General features: G+C 37.0%; 1 long non-coding RNA gene across 1 annotated transcript; it reads right to left on the bottom strand.

The window, feature by feature from the left end:
- Nucleotides 1-1000: 1000 nt before the first annotated feature.
- Nucleotides 1001-11314, bottom strand: LOC115929760. Its single transcript, XR_004066718.1, has 2 exons — nucleotides 10102-11314; nucleotides 1001-2124 (listed from the first exon to the last, which is right to left on the bottom strand). It is a non-coding gene; the product is annotated as an uncharacterized LOC115929760 (long non-coding RNA).
- Nucleotides 11315-22399: the final 11085 nt, after the last annotated feature.

Raw genomic sequence — 22399 nt, 5'->3', positions numbered from 1 at the left:
GAAGAAAAAATTAAAATGGTTTCCATAAAAACAACTTTAACCCTAAGAAATCATAAGAGACTGTTTATCAAATTTTATTCTCTAATATCCGTGAAGGTTTAGAACACATGCACACTTCCTCCCCCCCCCCCCCGAAAAAGAAAAAAAGTGTGGTATTGTGTTTCATATTGTGGAAGTGTGCCGCTCAGTGGATGCCGCCGAAACTTGTTGTCAAAGGGATCAATCTCTTTCTAAATAAGATGCAATAACTAGAAGCAGTCAGTCCAGCCGGCGAGACGCTTTCCTCTGCTTCTCATTCCCTCCTCTATCATCCTTATTTTCTCTTCCTACTTTTTATGTTTATGTTTCAAAAAGCTTTCGGCGTTTTCCACTTTGATCGGAGCCAACATTTTAACACTTGCTATTGATTCTAGAGCTGTGGTAATTCATTTCCTTAAAATGTTTATAGAATTCATTTTAACCTAGAGCTAGGAGAGGGGCGCCAGCGAATATGGAAATATCGAATAAGAGTCAAAATTTAAAAATAACGTCTTGCATCAGATTTGGGTATGGTTCTTTTTTTTACAAAGCCATGAATGATTATGCTCACAATCTTTCATTTAAACTCAATGTCTGTTTGTAGTAAAGTTTTGAGGTGTTTGTTTCCTCTTTGATTTCGTATAAATTGCTTCTTTCTTTACTTTAGTTGAAAAAGTATTTTCAAACTATTTATTGTTTATCACGCATGGACTTCTTGACAAAACAGACTTTCATTGAATTACTCTACACCTTTCTAAAACTGCTCTTTCATGTAAATAATGTCTTCATCATCATGTTTTACGGCAAGTTCATATCAGTTTTACATCTTTGTTACCTTTTTGTTTCATGTATAAATGCTCTGGTCGTAATAAAATAGTGTTTTGGGAGTTTAAACAGGCTATATGAAACTCGTAATTCTTTTCAAACGTGAAATCAATTTCTAGAAACACTGTAATGACAAATGAAGCAGTACAATATAAGCTTTATAGTTCATACATATCTCCATGTATTTACATTATATTTCACTCACAAAAAAATAGGAGTAGTAGAGAATATCTTCATTGAATACAGTACAGATTATATCATTATACAATATGTACAATGTGAATATCTCATATCTTCTGTTATACAAATATCAATAATTAAATGAGTGCATTATATTAATTGCATAAATATGGCGTCGTGCCTATGAGCTCCCGTCGTCGTACATAGCAGCTCAATCAATACGTAGAGCTAGTTGGACACCACTCAGTAATGTCGTCATCTCGTGAAGTCACGTGATGATTCGTTGATTTTCCTAATCCACCAATCAGAGCCCGCTTCACACGTCCATATACATGTACAATAATATATGTATACATCGAATAATGTGTGTTGCGTGGCAGTGTTTTCTTTTTTTTCTTCAAATAGTAGTAATAATGATACATGTCATAGATAAATTCATCATAGATGTCTTTTCATCGCAAAGTTTGTCCACAAGATATAAATAATTGTTTATAAAGTTAAACGCGATGGTCGTTGATCTACGGAACATCAACCGCCATACACCTGCACCGTTTTACTCTGGGAACCCGTTTCCTCTTGATAGGTGGATTCTGACCAGGGCATCGTAAAGTTACTGTGATGTGGTTCACTCGAAACGGTTTACAAAACGAGCACGATTTGAAAGCTTCGTTATAAGACGCCGCTTGTTTGGGAATAAAGAAAGAGTTGCACTGTCCGTAACAGAATCTGTTTGCGATGGTCCTTGGGATACATCCTGGCTCTTCGATCCGTTGCTTCAAGGGCTGCGTTTTGCACCAGTCCCCGCGGAGGTATTGTTTTTCTGTAATCTGCATGGCTTCTTCGCTCGAAGGTTTCAGGACCCTGTGCGGGGCGATTCGAATCTCGGTTCCAGGAGGGAACAATAACGGGTCCAGGTCCTCGTTCTGTGATTTTAATGAAGTGTATTCCTCGAGGAGTAGGAGTGGGTTGGTTTGGGGGAGGTAGTGTGAATCGTCAACATTTCTCTCTGATGATGAACGATCTGCAGGGACTAAGGTAGACCCAGCCAGGATGGGTATCATCCATGTGAGGCACAGCAAACACAGTATCAACATGATGATCCTGTCAAAGACATAGACAAAGAACTGGTTAAGATTATTACAAATAAACGTGAATCATATCAATTCATTTTATGATCAGATGGGTTTGAATAAAAACAAAAGACTTTTCCGCTTTGCAAAAACACCAAAGCGACATTCCTATTCATTCCACATTAATGCTCACATTCTAATTGGAAAATCGATAAAAGTCTTTTAGAATAGTTTCTGCAGATTGTCTTCTCATCAATCTTTGGATACATTTTAGCAAGAATACTTACAAAATCTACATCCGTATGACATATTACAAACATCTAATTTTAATTTTTTTTTTTTAATTTTTCAGAAATAACTAAGAAAATACGGATCATCAAGGTTTTTTTCTTGGAGAAATAATCACGTCACGTGTTCCTATCATTATCCCAGGGGAGGATTCTTGAACTTGAGGTCATGAGGTCAGATCCCGAAGGAGAGATGACCTCTAGTACCCGTGGGAGGTCATGGGGGTGCCGTGCCAAGGAGTTTCGGCGGGTGTCGCGCCAGAGTGCCAGAGTGCCCGTAACCGAGTTGACTTATCTCACTCTCGCTCTCTCCCACTCTCTTTCTCTCTCTTTCTGTCTCTCTTTCTCTTTCTCTCTTCCTCTCTGTCTCTCTCTCTCTCTCTCTCTCTCTCTCTCTTTCTCTTATTTTCTCTTCTCTTCTATCCCTCTCACTCAAGATATACAGACACAACTTTGGGGTTGTAATTTACTGGCTTTTACAGCATCACAATGTTTACATTCAGAAGAGAAACGATTGTTTTTAAAAGTGCGTGCCTTTTTCCAAAGTCTTAGATAAAACCAAGATGACAATTCTTTGAGCAGTGAATGAAAAAAATTAACTTCATCAGTGCATGTCAGATATTTCAATGTATCTTTCTCTTTCGTTATTCAACTGCATTTCCAAGAAGAAGATAAATTGATTATCTGTTTCCAAAATACGTGAATCATGGAGGGCATTAATGAATCCAGCTTTATCCTGTTACAGTTGAAAACAGAAAGACTATTGTAAGATTTTTGTTTTACATTGAACATTTGAGTTTCACAGACTGGTTATGAAAATAGTTCACTTCAGCCAATTTCAGAAGGAAAACATGTACACTGTCGATTCAACCAATGATTTACAAAATCACGAAGTTATTAAGTTTCAGCCTAATAACTTTTTGCAAAAAGTAAATAAAGTAATAAAACGATAGCCTGAATATACATGTAAATAATATTTCCTGAAAAAGTTTCCTGATTATTTCCCCAAAATTCGATATTTCACGTTTGAAGTTATTTTTACTTTTGATTGTTAAATTGATAATTTCTACTGTAATGTTGTTCCAAACATTCAATCAAATTGTTTGCACTTAAAAAAAGAGAAAAAAATTGAGTGACTCAGAGTTGGGTCTGACTAGCAGATGTGCAAATGTCATTGACCGGACAGTAGTAGTAGTAGTAGTAGTAATATGGTGGTAGTAGTAGTAGTAATATGGTGGTAGTAGTAGTAGTAGTAGTAGAGTAGTAGTAGTAGTAGTAGTAGCAGTAGTAGTAGTAGTAGTAATATGGTAGTAGTAGTAGTAGTAGTAGTAGTAGTAGTAGTAAATAGTAGTAGAAGTAGTAGTAGAAGTAGTATTTGTAGTAGTCGTAGTACATGTAGTAGTAGTAGTTGCAATATTAGAAGTAGTATCAGAAATAGAAGTAGAAGTAGGAGTAGTAGTAACAATACTAGAAGTAGTAGTTAGTAAGTAGTAGTAGTAGTAGTAGTAGTAGTAGTAGTAGTAGTAGAGTAGTCGTAGTAGTAGTTATTGTAGTAGTAGTATTAGTATTAGTATTAGTATTAGTATTAGTATTTTTTGTAGAAATAGTAGTAGCAGGCCCATCGGTACACAGTGATTTAGCATTGATATTGTATTAATACTTGCAGGTTGAATGCCTGCAGCATGAAGCAACACGTGAGTATTATTCCTGTGTTTCTCTTTATTCTCTTTTATTTCATAATAATGTGGCATCACATTGTGTATTTATTTTGATAACAGTTCTTTTGAATTGTTCGTGTTAGTTTTGTTCGGTAGAATAAATATATTCTCGATGTTCCCGGTACCATTATGTCGCGTTTTGAGGTCGCCAAGTCAGTGTTTCTCAAAACATATACAAATTTTTATATTTTCCTTCATTCCCGTCCGTCCTACCAACAGATATCCTTCTGTGAGAATTTTTGTTTACGCTATAGCAATAGCAATTTTTTGCAAATCATAATGTTTGTAGAAAGACGCAAATTTCGATTTTCATCTGGTTTATTCGTTTATTCACCCGTATTTCTATAATTTTACCGAACATACAACAACTTTTTTGTTTTAAGTATGGTTTCATGCATTTGTAGATTATACAAAACTTACAGGAATCAACATTTTGAGATTATTATTGGGGGGGGGAACTTGTTAGTTAAAAGAAGGAAATTATATCTGGTAATGAAGAGAAATACTTGTTAAATATATATATTTCTTTGTTTTATTTGATAAGTTTTTATTGATCCAATAAACATTTCTACATTCAACATAAACATATATTAAATATGTTCTTAACATTAAATATGTTCTTATATTGTTCTCCAGGTAACAGTAACGTTGATATGCTAGATAATTTACGTTGATGTTCCGTCCATGATTTATGATTAATCTTAGTGATAATACCAGCCCAGCTATTATCGAAAAATGAACGCAGACAATTCCAATACCCTATACTATGTTTCATACATATCGTGTTTGGATTACGTAATATGTGATTGTAATGTTTACTCATTTCAAAATGAACAAAAAAACTGAAATTGCCTAAGATTGATTGTTGGAAAGCAGTTGCGATCGTGTCAGTGTAAATTTCCTTTTAAAAAATCGAGGTTATTGGTTATATCTGTCTGTGCCGAAGTGCACCTCCCAGTATTCACACAGAGAATGCACACATCCCATAATCAGTATCTTGCTATTTATCAATTAAATTCAAAGAATTCTGACCCAATAAAAGTTTTGGAAGCCTTACAAAATCTAATATAAATGGGCTGTCAACTGTTGCAAAAAGGCATTTAATGAATCAATTTGCGTGAATCCCTTGTCCATATTTCCGGTCGATTTCTACAAGAAGGAAAAATTTATTTCACCTTCAAAATGTAGGCTCAATGGGTAACATTATATAACATTAAATAGTATGATCAAATAGATATACCCTCGGGGTACTTTGCGCTCAGACGACTCAATATAGTCTGCTTTTCTTTTCATTGTTTGTTTCCTCTTTTACGAACGAATGATTGCATTTAATCTTTTTGTGACCCGGAGAAAGAAGTAGGTCTGCTGCTTTAGGTTCAGGAAAGGAACGAGGTATCTTTACGTCATGAGTATACACTGTTTCACCAGGAATGGGGTATATTATCGTCATGAGTATACACTGTTTAACCTTTCGTTATATGATACTAGATTGAAACCAGGGATGAATCCTTCAAATTTGTCCTTTTCTCTTCATTGTCTCTGATTTGAAGTGTCTGTCCGGCTGGCGTCATAGTTCGTGCCAACCTCAAAGTTCATATGCATATACAAAACAAGGGTACAGTTGCTCTCATTGTGAAGTTTGACTTGTAATTCTTTTATAGTGATTCTTCCTTACATCATGAAAATAGCAAAATAAGTAAGTTTTGATCAATGTGTTTATGCAATGCGTGTCTTTTTTTCGTATTGCTTTGAGCTCGATCTGATCTGATATTTTCTACGCAAGTACGAATGTGGAAAGGTTGAAGAAACGATCAATCTGGACGGGGAGGGGGGATAATTATGAAGGTGGGGAAGGAATGAAGGGAGAGAGAAAAGGGATTTGGGGCCCGATTTGACAGGATGGATATAAAGACAACCGAGTTGGCTCCAACAATAGCTGTGATTCGTACAATGAGCTCAATACAATGCGAACTATTCGCTCAACTGACTATCCATAATGAATTCTGCTATTTTGTTTTGGTTTATTCAGACGATTGCCTGGCCCACTAAATTGTTAATCACTGGCATGTCGTCGCCATACCGGTAGAATTTCTGTCGCAGAATCACTCTCCTGACATTCCAACTGTTGCAGATTTCTCCTCGCACGATTTCCTCATAATTCTACAGTGGACAATGAGTTGGAAAAGTCCAACAAAAGTACCAATGGATTATCATATAAAAAGAAAAGACACACATAAACAAACAACGAGGTCCATCTAAAGATCCAAGCCGTGTGTAACTTATCACATTTTCAAGTTTTTCTTCTTTTCACCCATTATCTCTCTTTCTCTCTCTCCAGCTAGTTAGCTAGTAATCTATCTATCTTTCTATATGTTTGTCTATCTAAATTTCCGCCCACCATTACTAACATGCTAGTTTATTTTTAAAATATTTTTTTAATAATTATGCAATATTGCTTCAGGAAACAGACACACCTGAAAAGCAGTTTTCTGGACATTCCAACTTATATTCACTTTGTAGCATCATTATGCCTCCCAAGTGGGACACACGCTTAGAATATCATGCCATCTTAATGGATATAGTATATAATGGGTATTTGACTTAGTTGAAGAGTTAATGGTTTCCGACCATTCTATTCTGAAGCATCTCGATGACTGAACCCTAATACGAATGAATGAATACCGTAATTGGACCCTTCACGTAACGACATGCTTGCTGGCTGATCCCTCCCACATTATCTATTCTCCTTTACTTATAAGCCATAAATGTGGTTGTCGATGATGAAGAGTTAATAGCGCTGGCAGGCGTAATAACACACGATCATCATCTAACGAATCCCGTAACTATATTTCATATCTTAAGGTTGCTTAAACTTGAAGTTACCTTGGTTCTAACACGCTCGGATAGAATGAGTGGGCAGACATACACGCTGCCATAAGTACCAGCTGAATGATTCGACTTGACACGTGTTTGTTTGGGAAACATCATTCAAGTCTATAGACTCCACCCTATGCCTTCCCTTCACCTCCTCCTCCGCAAAAGTTCTCCATTGCTTCAACTGCCTGCTAGAATATTGGTATTAATGCCTTTACTTCCGACCAATAATCAAACGAGGCGATGCTAGCCAAAGTTTAAAGAGCGTTACATGGGACGTTTATCGAGGAATCAATAACGAGTAATAAAAGAGTGTTTAATAATTTAAAAGCTTTTACAAGAATTTTAATGGGAACTATATTCTGTTGGCAAGCAATTGACTTTACAAATCCAGTGTTTACTTTAAGTCTTTTTATTACATTTCTGCAGGGCGAGACAATCTTTTATATGTTAAGCGCGTTGTAAAAGTAGAGTGAACAATTCAATAAGTATTACTCACAGATTCTACAAGAGGCAATCAACAAAACACACAAATTTTGAACTATTCAACCTTCTAAATTATATATTCCGACTAAAGGGTGGTCTCCATTTCTTGAAAGCATGCCCGGAATGTGCTAATTTGTCTTCAAAAAGGCGAGTTTAAATAGCAAACGAGCAATACATCCCTAAGACAAACATGATATTGATAAGACTTTCTGTTAGATATCGCCCTGAAGAGTCCAGTCTCGACATCTTGGTGCTGCAATTTAGTGAACAATCATGATATGAATATTAACACAATATACCGAGTCTTTACTCAATCGTATGGCGACACGGGGTCATTTTATAGCTTTGCTTTAGTTTGTTTTCACCACGTTCTTGTTCCTATTATACCTAATGATTTTAACAGTCACGTTTTGCCAAGTGCCAATTAATTGGCTTCTTTTTCTTTTTCCTTTTCTTCTATTCTTTTTTTTTCCGTCTCACGCGATATTTCACGTCCTTTAGAGTTGTAAATTTGGTCCCAGACCAGTCTTAGGAAAGAGTCTTTGATTGTTCGCGAAGACTCGTGGAAAGTGGCCCCCTTTCATTAACTGCCCCGGACTGGCGACAAGTCGTTGGAAGGGAAAAAAGGAAGGAAAAAGCATGAGCTTTCAAACGTTTTGCAAACACAATACGCTCCAACTCTATGACAGTAAGTGAAGGCAATTTAGCCAAAGTTTGACAATAGGTTGAATTGGGCCAAGGGCGGAGAAAGAAAACCACACCATCCACTGGGAATCATAATATCCCCATAACTTCTTTTTGCCACGATACTCAAAGGGAGAATCTATTTACGTTTTACCCTTAAATTGGTCTTTAGTTTGTTTCGAGTACTCGTGAAGAGCGCCTCTTGTCCAATTGATTTGAGCAAAACCCTCCCTCTCTATTCAAGAGCAGATTGGAGTGGAGAGCTTTTCATATCTTTAGTCTCCACTTGTTCGCTCCTTTAAAAAAAAAAGGATATTCTGAAGGACCGCGTCTAAATTCAATCAAATACTTTTTATGTAAAATTAATGTGCCTAAATCATACCCAGTTTATATCAATCTGATTAAATCATATTGATATTTTGTTTATCAAAACTATTAGATTAACTTCATAGATTAATAAATATATGTGTATCTTAACACGACGTGAATATATTAATGAGTTTGAATGTGTTAAATGAGAGCGAATCGTTCCACAAGTTGGTCAGCAATGTCGTTTGTATATTTTGTTGTTTAATCAAAGTTTCATCTTTTCATGTCAATATTTAGCAATTTCTTTTAAAAATGATAACTTAATCAACGACAAAAGGGTGTATACTTTGTAATGAACTTTAACTAAAACATATTCATAATCAAAGTTCACTTTCATCTTGGTTTGTTTACGAGTTTTGCCGATGAGGAAATGGATCTTTAAAAGGAGTTTTACAAAGTGATAAAAAAGAAAGGACATCGAAATAAATTGCAAGCAGACGCACAGACAGACAGGGAAATGATAGTTGTCGAAACCAATTAATTATCGTCGTCGCATCTAGAGAGAGAAAGAAAGAGAGGTTCGAAAAATAGACGCAGAATGAAGATATTATTGTATTTGAATTAATTTATCAACGGATATTGAAATGTTGCCTAGTTTTGCCTAAAGGAAAAAATGGAGACATTTGCCCCAGAAAACTAATTTCATACCGAAAAGTAATCACCATCCCTTTGTAGCGATGACCTACATCAGTCATACTTGTCATTTCAAAAATTCCTAATACATGTATTTCTGAATGACATTCTACTAATCTCCTAACAATTTTTTCTGATTAATCGAGGACCATCTAATTATGTTTTTATATATAAACATCATCTCCCACGTAATTAATCAATTATTGATGATAGCAAAGGGTTGAAAGTACAATAGAATAACAAGTATATACCAAATGACAGCACGATAAATCAGATAACGAATTTCTTATGATCATTGCTATCATCCATCTATATTCTTCTTTTTCCATCTCTTTCAAACTCAGACTCTTCTTCTCGTTCACAATCACAATCATTCATTTGAGTCGAGAGTTATAACGCGACATAATTCGGAGGCAGTCAAAGTGATAACTAATAGTTCAAACGAAACACCCCCCAATTGGAATGATTGAGCGAGATAGCGACAATGCAATGCGGCTGGTTATTCAAAGCAATTGAACATCCTTGTCGGGCGCCTCTTTCATCATATATCATCCTCCTTTACTATTTTGGGAAGATCAAAAAGTAGAGCGAAGGCTGCATTCTGAACCATGTCAGAAAGTTTATATATTTCCCCCCTCAAGATCACTAAAAACGGGTCATTCGTTCGTATTATACCTTTTGATTCCTTTAAGCTCTCTTTGGTGTAGAGACATTAACAATATTTTAAAAGTTAAGATAAATAGAATACCTATAGCTTTTGTTAACTTCAAATAATTATTTAAACAAAACTATTTAGCTTCCTACGTCTGTCAAGTATATAAGTATTTCATAAATCTTAATTTAATATAAGCATGTACATGTACGAAAGAAATGTGTTAAGAAAAAAATCTAACTTAGAAATGATGAGTTGATAAAAACGTTAACGAAATGTCTGTGAATAAGAAATGAACCACTCACTTTTTAGATTCTTGGAGAACGAAATGATAAAATTCCTTTTAGGAAATCCCAGTTGGATATGGTATCCGTAAATATGTTCCACGTTTCGGCTCAAATTCTACGAGTCCGATTTAAATAAGAAACTGGAGATTAGTTGATTCCTGGCTTCTAAAACAGTTTCTCAGGATTCTTTAAATGTTATCTCCGTCTCCCCATTTTGGAAGGTTTCATCAAAGAACTTTCTCCCTTCATCCAAAGTATCGATTACAACGTTAAGAGTCACGAACAAAACGTTGAAGAAGTTCGGCCTCTTTTCTTCATGAAAATGAAAGCTGATGCCCCTCCCAAGAACGACGAGTTTCCACAGAGTCTTCTTTTAACTGGGGGTAACCGAGCTGGTCTGGGGTGGAGTCGTGAGGGGTGTGGTGGTAGTAGTGGTGGTGCCTCGTTCAAAGGCGTGTCCAGTTCATCTGGTAATATCGAATCATTCGATCAAATACAGATATGAATTTCTTTTACAAATCGCGTGTGATGAATGGATGAAGTGGTGTTAGCAAAATGCTTCTAATCGGGGTCATGCTGATCCTCTCCCGACTATCTGGTGGATATGATGTGATTCCAATCAGATTTAGCCAAGAGGATGATACGGATAGTAGCTCATGGTTCGCTGGCTCTTCATAATCACTGTTTACCCACCACTTTACAATCGGACACTGTAGCTATTGTAGAAGATGACACACGCGGAAAAAAGGCGCTCTCTACCCCAAAAAAGTTTTGTTGGAATGCGTGTGGTGTCCCAAGTGTGATTGGTTACGACTTGCTAGCATAATAATGACTTGCGCGCCTCCGTTCCGTTACGGAGGCCAACTGCACGCGCCGTCTTTCTTGCTCCCAGCCACCCGATATTTTTGGAATTCCATGACTGGTAGCTATTTTCTGTGATATAATTAGTAGCGGAGTGAGTTTCGGTGCCAAGTGCAACAACAGTCGCCGTGGAGTCGGTTGTCATAGTAACGAGAAGGGATGATACCAGGGTTGGTAGTCTGTCTGACGTCCTATCATATGAGTGCATGGCGACTGAGTGGCAGGTCCCGGGCGTATCAAGTCCGCTCTCGGGATAAGTTATCGACCAATCAGCGTCCCTTCCCAGTTCACTTACCCAACATTTTGAAATCGCTTCAAAAACAGAGGGAGCAAGGGAGCCCCCTATCGCTCCGCCTGCTCCGATATTAATAATGATTCATAAAACTTGCCACATAAATAGCTCTTTGCCAAGGCAATAGACGGTAACGCGACACACATGGTCGCTTGTGTGAAGTGCATAAAGGATTTGAACTGGTCTCGCGGCTGCTATGTATTTGTATTGCGGCGCCTGTGAAGCATTATTATTCCACGAGTTAGCATGTAGCCGACTAGCCTGGGCTGATAGCCGGGCACCATACATCTCCCTTAGCAGCTACGCTTATCATAGTACAACCCTCGAGATGCGACGCTGGCAAATATTGACTGCCAATTAAAATTCAACTTGGAAAAGGGGAAAATAAAAACTTCCAACTGAAACAAGACGCAGAAAATATAATCCCATTGATAAAATCGTTTGATTTCTTTTCCTACAAAGGAAATGCATGTTGTAAACTGTTATTCAGGCCTTATTTATGATGCCATTGAGTGATGGAAATGGTATGAATTTCTAAAGCGAAACGTCAGGAGGACTAAAGTTTGACAGATAACCCATCTGCTTAATAAAAAAACGAGTCAAAGAATAAACCCTGTACTGGCGCCACTTTGTGATACAATTTGCTTACAAAGTCATATTGATAACAAAGCCGGAATGAAGCCAAACTCGTCATCAAATCACATGAACAAACAAATCTCTTCAAGTATGACTATCCATGCATTGCCAGATATATTCCATGATACTCGTCATAATCTCAACATTAAATTGGCATTACTAAGCTATTGTATGCCATTGGATCGGGTTTTACCAATACAGAAGTGGTCTTTGCGTGAAATACAAACATATTTAATTTGGTTAAATGACAATATATTAGAAATAATGTGTTTTGAGGAGATGGAATTGCATATTTGTGTAAACAAGTTCTCTTTGACAATCTTTCGTAAGTATGCGCGCATATAATGACATCGGTAGGATGTAGGGGGGGGGGGCTGTCGTTTCTTTCCCACTTACCCGTATAAACCTTGCAATATTGAAGGAGCAAGCATTCGTATTTAGACCTCACATTTTCAATGATGTAATTGAGGCTCCTGAAAAATTTCTCGTAAACTCCACCAGTAGAAGAACAAAAAAATTGCAGTGACATCATAAGACTAACATACCAAACATTGGTGTTGCAGGGTTTTATACAGTGATAATTTTAAAACTTGTACAAGGGCCAAAATGTTGATGAATATTATACAATGTAATTAAAAACTTTCTTAAAAGTATGTAGCGAAATATTCATTTCATTTCATTTCATTTCTTTTCGAATTTAAAATTCGCAACTGGCAGTATTTCATTCACCCCATTTGTTGTGTACAAAAGGAGGGCTTCAATTTCCACACATAGACAGAAACCCATTGGCCCGAATTCACAAAGGAGGTTTGTCGACAAACCGAGGTTTATGTACGTCATACGACGCGTTTCGACGCGTTTTTACAAACCTTGGTTTGTAAAAAAACAAAAGGAGGTTTGTCGAAACAAAAGGAAGTTTGTCGACAAACCTCCTTTGTGAATTCGGGCCACTAAGTTTTGTTGTTGTTGATATTGCGCACATACTTTCATAAAATCATCTTGCTGTTACAGAAACATTTCTAGATAAGGTTTTGAGGGCTTGCAAATCCTTGATGGGGGCTTTAATGAACCATGCACTCAGTCCAGTTTAACCCATATAAATCAGGTAAGAATTGATACCTGTATCATGGATATCATTTACCTTCATATACCCTGGCTTCTGAAGCATGGCGAATGATGACGTCGGTCACGTCACATTATAGGCAAGCATTAATGTGAGACGTTGACCTCTCACACGAAATATTTTCAACTTAATTTTTACAAACCTGATCCGATTATTAACGTCGGGGGGGGGGGGGAACGACCTTTAACGTACATTGACCATCCGAACAAGGCGATTTGGTTTCTATCCTGGGAATGTCAGAGTCAGTTTGTTGGTGAAGACAGAGAGCTGACCACTTGACCAACTCACACTGCACATGAATATAGCCTTCAAAAAATATTTCATCCAGAAAAGTTTAAAGAATATCTACATTTTAGTGTTGTAACTCGCTTCCTCTATCAGTCGCGTTACACTTTGTTTTAAATTACATTTATCATTCAACCAAAACGTGAAAGAGGGAAATCTGACACGTTTAGGGAAAGGTCAATCCTCCGTCTATTCTCTTTCCATATTTGGATATTTTACTTCAAATATCAAAGGGGATAGTATAAGCTATTATATCAGCAAATTATGTTAAGTAATTTTCAATAGTTTTTGAGAATTTAAGGGTCAAATGTCGAAGTAATATTTATTGACTTATACTGTATGATAAATAGTAATCAGAATGTGGTACTAAACGTTTATCGAATGTGTTCTCAAACTAAAATACGTCTGTCGTCATGAGTAACATTTTCATGTAAATATCGCTTGGGATTATTGTGATCATTTAGGAAATTACGCAATCATTAAGTATTTGAAATATTAAAACCGGTATAAGCTAAACGGAACGAAAGGATAATCATAATTGTCATAATATACACATGTTTATATCCATTTGGTACTCCAATGTATCGTCACCAAGCAGCTGTCTCTCCATCTCATAGTGGGTATGAGATGCGTGCCGATCGGTGCAGGGCAACGACTTGTCTCTCCTCCTCCTGTCTTCTCCCGAGATTCGTTGACGCCATGGACCGTAAAATGTTGAAGAGGGGGATTTTAATCCAGAAAAATATAAACATCAACATCAGCATGTTTGCGCCACTCACACTGTGTTGTTATCATTCATCTCTGTCTAAGTAAACCTGCCATTTTAACAAGTATACTAGGATTTGAATATCCTGTGTTATATCCTCTGGGATTGTAGGTCCGGAGGCCCACTATTACCATGAGTTATATTACTAGTGCTACTTCAACAATATAATCTATACCACTACACTACCACCACCACCACCACCAACATCACCACCATTCCTACTGCAACTGCTACTACTATTATGACCACGCCCAAGACTTCACTACGACTTTAATGGGAGTATGAAATGACAACTACTTCTACTCTACTACCATTTTAAAATGTTTCAGTTTCTGTTTTTAAGCAATTATAGCTGAAGAGCATACTTAAAAATGTATTTAAATGATACGAATATATTATGATCTCCTCGTCTCATTCCTTGTTTCCATTTCCACTTTAGCACGGTAGTTTTCGAGGAAAGTTTCTGTCGAGGAAAGTTTCTGTTTCCAAGTCCAGAGTCAAAATGCCTTTTCATCAGCAGAGATAAGAAAGACGAAGAAAGAAGAAAAAGCGTTGATCCTGTTTCAATCTTGACTTGGCGCTCCCGCAGTGAGCGAAGGACCAAGCGAGATGGCCTGTGGTTACACTGCCCAGTCAGTTGGAGGGACTCGATTGCACGACGGGGCACCTCACTGGCTCCGTAGGCAATTACACGTCGACATAAAGCATCAGGATTTATTTTTGCGAGGAATACGCTTGTTAAGAAACATGATAATTTGAAATGACAGACAATATGCCATTTATACTCTGTGCATGGTTTATTTCTTCATCTAGGGGTATATATTGGGAAATGATTAAGAGGGGTAATTTGAATAATTTTTCTCATCTTACCCTCTCCTGTATTTAGGGAGGAGGAGCGAGATTCAAAGGAGGTTATTGAACTTAAAGATAGTTAGTTAAAGACAAACCGTACTTGATTAATATCTAGGCCCACAATCACCTAAATACAGTACCAAGGTCCCATAAGACTCATGCATCTTTTCAACGTTTGTTTTAAATATTGGTATAGCCCTGACCAAATGAAATTGTATAATTATTTGAAACACAATCCATGGTGTACATAACCCCTATCATCAGCTAGCATCTGCAAGCAATGGATGGCGGCTACTTAGGGCACGTATCCATCATTATGGCTTGATGACTCGCCGACTGGACGGGGTGGATATTATCCTAAAAGCGCCAGACCTCTCCTCGTATCACTTAAATCGTAGTCATTTATCCAGGGTCTAGGGTTTAGGGCAGATCTTATCAATCTAATTAATTAAGAATTATAGCTACATCATCGTGTGGACTCTGTGTGACCGGTGCAAATACAATGGTACCGGAGTGGAACTGAAGGAAAGGTTTCGTTGAAATAATTCGAGATTAGATGCTCGCACACTGTGTTTAAACGTGCATGGTTGCAAATTGTTATCATAAACTCACAACCATTTTCTTCTTTTTTTCAACTGGAGGTTTAAGTAAAATGAAAGAGTCATTATCATACTCTCTAATAAGTATCTCAGATAGTACGACCAAGAAGTTACATTTTGAACCAAATGTGTGCAGCCTCATATACCCATATGCGCTTTTCACTGGTTCTAACCTTCAGCAATATTTAGTCAACTTGATATAATTTGGATGCTCCTAAAAGCTCACAATTCTTAATCACTTCTATATTCACCACCAAATCAACCATTCAGAAAAATTTCTAGACGTCTTATATTCTTCTTCTTTTGTCTTCTTCTTTATTTCTTTTTCCTATTTGGCTTTTTTTTTTTTTGCCTGCTTTTTTACAGTGTGATTTCCTGACCACCATTCACCATCATCTTTAATACTTCACCTATACAGGAAGTCAGAGGTATGCATGTAGTTCGCAGACGTTTCCATCCGTCTCATCACGATTCATATCAACAAACTCTGGAGAATAATTCCCATGATATAAAAGAGCGGATGTCACGGCTACTAACCAAGCCTAACATACCGACTACACAATTATATCGCTCGACCAGATGTGTCTCCGTCCATTGTAGACGAGTTTTCTTTTGTTTTACGTCACCAGATAGGAGCGAAAATCATTATTTGAGAAGAAAAAATAATAATACAATGCATACCTTAACTCTTTATCTATAGCACCTTGAAAGTTGACTCTTAATTTTTCTGATATTCGAACGTTTATATAAAAGATCATTGCGGAATATTATGGTAATAATATTCTGGAATTATAATGCGTTTAATACACTGATGATGTTTCTGAAGGGCTTTACCCTGTTTCCAGATACATCGTATGATTACCCTAGTCGTCAGAAACAGCCTTTCTCTGCACACATTGTTTGTGCATTCTCCACTCCCTGGGAAGCATTCCATGTCAGGTGCCATTTAATTGACACTTACAATGCCAATCCAACCACAATGACGTTCGAATCCTGTACTGGCTACCCATTTAATCCCTGGGTGGAGAGAAGCAATGTAGATCAAATGCTTTGATTAAGGACATAAGTGCCATGGCGGGTATCGAACCCATGACCTCAAGTCAAGTGATTAAACCACTCGAATACAACATCTCCATTAGATCGTAGATCGACGGATCGTGTTTTGAGAGCCAGAAGGTCGTTAAACATGTTTTTATTGTTAGCGCCCTTCTCACTCTGAGGAGATGAGATTGGTAAACAGGTTTGTTATTTTATCACGCTTTCCATATTTCTTTAAACATCCTGACATTACAAAATTTGGTAGTCATTTCCTGTCTTCAAAGAAAAACAAAGCTGCCATTTTATTATTGTGTACGCTCTCCCATAGGCGGAATGACATCCCAATCGAAACAGTGCTTGGATTAAATTGTGTCAACACTAATGGGCAGAATAAACATAATAAAAGGAAATATTTCTATCCTTCGATTAACATGAAATAGTATAAAACGTTGGCTTAAAATAAATAGTATTTAACAAAACCAACAAATTGACCACAAACTTCCTACTATATTGTGGATTAGATACCGCAGTATTAATCCTTTCCTCTTATTCATTGTGGATCGGTTTCATGGTAAATCTATTTTATTCTTATGACGATGATCGTTGCTGAAGCGTATGTCCATTCCTGTGCAGTCAGTAGTTTATTAGATTCAGTCCTCAGCATGTCGTCATCAAACACTGTCTCTACGATTTACGGGGAAAATAGAACAATGCATTGCGAAAGTTACGACCGATTTCAGTGAATTAGCACCGTTTCTCCTCTGTCATTTCTTAGTTGAAACCCTTTTTCCATACGTAATAACAATCAATGTTGTCCCTGTCTTCTCCTACTGCTTCCAACCGGTTCTATATCAAAACTATACTAAATTGGCCAATTATTTAATTCTAAAAATGTATTTTCTTTTCTTCCATAGTGAAATAACTTGCAAACGTATGCAATTAATTACTAGGCCTACACCGGGGCCTACCATTCGTAGTCATTTACAATCAATCAAAATACAACAAAAAAGAGAACTAATACATTTGTCAACCATGTTGTCGCATATTCCCTAAAAAACTAACATTAGGAACAAAGTGATTCTACACACTAAGAAATAAAGATACGATTCTGCTACACTAGCAGCACCCTCTGCCAATTACGCATATGTGGATGCAAATCTGCACCCCTATTGCACCCTTGTTTATTAACTTGTATAGCGTAATTGGTTTCATAGTTTGTTTATAGGTATATACATTTACGTTGTTTTTATTTCTTTATCTTTCCGATTTTGCATTTATAAGATAGTGGAGTGGTCTCGATCAATTATGACTTGTAACTCATCATTTCCTATTTTCATTTTATGTGGAGTGTTCTACCATCTTCTATAGATAACTGTAAAATAAACAGAGCAGAGAGTGAAAATTCAAATTAACAGAATTTCGCATAATTATATCTGAATTTGAAAGAAATTGTTTAGGTTATTGTTTTTTGGTAATTCATGTCGGCTACCTTTCGTCTTATTGATCAATTTATAATGAATACCTATTTTGATACCACGAAAGTTAAACTGCGATAACCTTTTTGAGCGATCCCATACATAATTAATTTAGTGGTTAGGTGGAAACTTGCGAAAGCTGTGGAATTCGAGGAACATCACGATGATTGAAATGTCATAAAAACACTCTTTGTGGATACTCCAAACACTGTAACTCAACAATATTCAAGTGAATCCCTTTTGACTTTACTGCATATCTCTTGAGCTCTGACTCGTTAAACAGGTCCGATTGAATTCAGGATTGCGTCTAGTTTGATGACAAACAATCCACCTCATGCACGGAGATTATCATAGATGCAATTGTTGATGATCCTCTAAATCTGTCTAAAGAATGTCTTGGACGACTGGTCCGGCTATGCCATTCGATTGTTGATGGATCCCACTCTCTCCTTTCTTTCTTTTCTTATCATTTATGAGAATCCTTCCTCTCTTTCTTTTTATTTTCTTGACATTTTGAAGGTTATCGACAGCACAGAAGGACAAAAACACCAGTTAAGATCACGCCGTATGCATGGAAGCTATGTGGTATGGCGGATTTACTGGGTTTGGGTTAACTTAATCGGAGATGTCACTGACTCGAAATTCCAGAAGAATTTTGTTGAGGCCTACACTATTTTCAAGAATTTATTCTTTAAAAGTGTTTCTATGTTACAGCGTATTGAGAAAACTATCTTGTTAAAAGTAAGGGAGAAAACTCAATAAACTCCTAGTTTTCCCCATGACCTAAGGAGGTTCATAATCCAGGATGGACAAACTGGCAAAAACACCATTCCTTAGAAGAGCATAATTGTCCACCGACTCCCATCCCGGCCCAAATTTCATCAATCGGGAAAACTTCCATCACCACAATTCTGACAATTATCAGATATTGATACATCTCAACTTACAAAAGTAACCACAGGAAAGAAAATAAAGGAACCGTGTGCCTTGAACCTACTGGTAGAAGCGAACAAAAAATTAAGATTACTATTTGCTTAATTGATATGATTATCATCACAGCCCATTGAATAGTTTGTATGTATATCAACAACAATGTTAGATGATATTCAAAAGGAATAAGGCGTATAAAATATTTGTTATACGTCAGTGAAAATGCTTTAATATTTTGTTATCAATAGTATGCAATTTCGGACAGAAGTAAATACTTTCTGAATACCAAACTCTAATTTGAAATACCTGCAAAACAAAAGAATTAAGTGCTGTACAAATCAAGAATTGTATTATTGTTATTATACTATTATCAATATACATCACTTTTTCATATATATATTCATGTACAGGAAAGAATTAGCAACAAGATAGAAGGAAATGTATTGTGTGGAAGACTGAATGATAATAGTTGACAAAGCAATGTATCAAGTAACCATGGTTACGTGGAAAGTTGACCCTCTCACAAAGAACTTAACAAGGATCAAAATGGTTGGAAGGTGCGTAATTTACAGTGGTATAAAACCAGTGTTTCCATCTCCTGTTACCAAACACAATTCAACTCATTTCAAGTTTTTAATACCCTGAAACTAGGTTAATATGTAAGTTCGACGACCTAATCCTGGGATTATCCTGCAATCCTATTTCCCTCCCTTTTCCTCTCTTTTTTAGCCTTACGAAATGTTGTTTGTTTCCGAGGTTTGCTTAACGCTAGCTGCAACGGAGCGTAGAGATTGACGGAAAACTCATAATGGTGTGACATCAACATGTTGGCCAAGCAGTACAAAATGATCTAAGAGTAGCAGACTCCTAGAGGTATTAAGGTATAGGACTTAAGCGAAATTAATTGTATCAAGTAAAAGTATAAGCATACAGTGTGAATTGAAAATATTGAAATTAAAAATTCAACCATTGGGGTAGTCAATGGGAAATGCAGGGGCACATTGCCCTCATGAAAGCAAGTCACCCCCCCCCCCTCTCTAATCTAACGGACAGGCGAAAATTCACTAATGATGGTGTTTTAACAAAACCTTGCTTCGCAGGATTCATTGATTGATAAAAGTTTAGTAATTTGAATACGTTAAACCCAAAACATGACTTTTAGTGCAATGCCCTATCCACATTTTTCGCAACGAAGCATTACATCCCTCTCTTTCCCCTTCCTTTGTGAAATACACCAAACCTTCTGTGCTGTCATGCTGCAATAGTGATAGTGCTGGTGGGGTGGGATAGTACTGATTACAAAAAAAAACTTGGTTAATATCTTGCCCATTTTGAAGTAATTATTCTCTATTTTGACCCTAATTGAACATTATATTAGTTAAGTTAGGCAAAGAGTTGGGTGGATACAATTTATTAAACTCGTGCTGAGCAAAATTTTACCCAATATTTTGTAAGAGTGCAGGTAGTCTTGATAGTGGTGTAAGGAAGTGGTAATTTATTTATTTATTTATTTATTTCTGTTATTTAGACAGGGTAACTCATTATCACCAATAATGGTGATAATGCCAATAATTTACAATAATAATAATAATAATAATAATAATAATAATAATTTATAATTTACGAAAATAAAATGATAATAATAATAATAATTATATAAAAATCATGGACATAAACTCATAGCAGCAACAAGGAACAAGTAAGAACATGTTTAAACATACATACGAAGTATTTGATATCCTCGTAATGAATGAAGGGTTTGTTTCTTACTTATGGTGGTGGTGGTGGTGGTTTTAGTGGGGTGGTGTTGATGGTGGTGGTGTTAGTAATGGTGAAGGTGGTAATGGTCACGGTGATGGTAGTATTGGTGGTGGTGTTGATGATGGTGGTGATGGTGTTGTTGTTGATGTTGTTGTTGTTGTTGGTGATGGTGGTGGTGATGATGGTGGTGATGGTGGTGGTGATGATGGTGGTGATGGTGGTGTAAGCAGGAGAAGTAGATACGTCATATTATCCTTACATTACCCCGTACACCCAGTCTGTAAAAAGATAAGCGACTGCCAGGAGGGGGTGTCTGCCAGCAGGGCGTCTATCCTGGGAGACTAGGGTGTCGATCCTGGGATACATAAGAGACAGTTACCACAAACGTAATAACTACAAGATGAAATCTATACCCTGTCCAGTCAAAGATGGTTTCAGGAATGAAGGTGGCGCGGGATGTTTTAAATTGAAACCCTCCAAAGTCCACGACATCTGAATAGCGTAATGGCAGCGACAGTTCGAATTTGTGTTTCACTGCGATTTTTCCTCCACTGTTAATCCGCATACGAAAGCCCCCCCCCCCCCCCCCCCCCCCCACTCCCCCATCCTTAAAAATGTTTGGACGCCCCTGCTTGAGGGATGCCCATACCAGACACGTCTCTTTCTACACGTTCGTTGATGATTTGGATGACGATAACAAGAGGTCATGGCGAAAACGACCCCGATAATGATCAATGATGAGGCACGGCACCAGCCTTGGAAGTACCACTTATCGTATCTAGGCAACCAGACCATGCATCCAGGAGGGCGTTTAGGGGCGGTGCCGACTTTCTTTCCAAACATTCACCGATATAACTTTGTTTATCATCATCATCGTCATCAACATCACCATTTTTTAAACCCATTTTTATATCCTCATGTTTTCTTCTTTCGTACTAATTTCTCGTTCGAATCATAGTTATCGTCTTATTCTATTTCCTCCCTTCATGTTTTGTACCGATATCCATACACTAACTTCATTACGCATGCTAATGGGTAGGTTTTTATCATTTTAGAATCAGTTCCATAAAGACGTATTATTAAGGATAGCCACATTGTTATTACAGCACTGTTTGCATGCGAGCCCTGTAGTTATTATTACTGCAGCAATTGCAGGTACATATTCAATACACCTGGGTCGAGAAGGATAAATGTGTGCAAAATAACTTTGTCTAATGACGGAACTATCGAGAAAAGATTGAATCCGGAACGAGAGTCAGGTGCCTTCACCAATATACCAGGGTGCCCCTGTATTCTATGTTGTTTAAAATCTTGGTGAAGGAAGAATGCGGTCATTCACCCTGCAATTTGACTGGGCACTCTTTAACTTTTTGCGAAGAAAAGACGTATAATCACATCATGTGCGTGGGTAAGTTTTCTCCTCAAGATTAACCTAGCGTCAACTAAAAATATGTCTGCTTTGACATTTCTTCGAATTCATCTGACGATGTGGACATGTGTAGAGTAAGATTGATTATACTAGACAGATGCAGCGATGGCAGACAGACCTATTAATTAGGCTAACAAGACGTCTGTCCAAGTTAAATTTAACTTTCCATTCACGTCAACTTCTAAAAAGAGTAAGTTACGGAATCCGGTCTATATCTCTCTTTGCTTAACATAAACTACAATGTATTGGTATAATCTCAGTGTATATCA

The sequence above is a fragment of the Strongylocentrotus purpuratus genome, unplaced genomic scaffold (assembly GCF_000002235.5).
Source record: "Strongylocentrotus purpuratus isolate Spur 01 unplaced genomic scaffold, Spur_5.0 spur5_scaffold_5, whole genome shotgun sequence".
NCBI classification, from domain to species: Eukaryota; Metazoa; Echinodermata; class Echinoidea; order Camarodonta; family Strongylocentrotidae; genus Strongylocentrotus; species Strongylocentrotus purpuratus.
The sequence above is the reverse complement of the archived record's forward strand: the minus strand, read 5'-3'. Positions and strand labels throughout refer to the sequence as shown.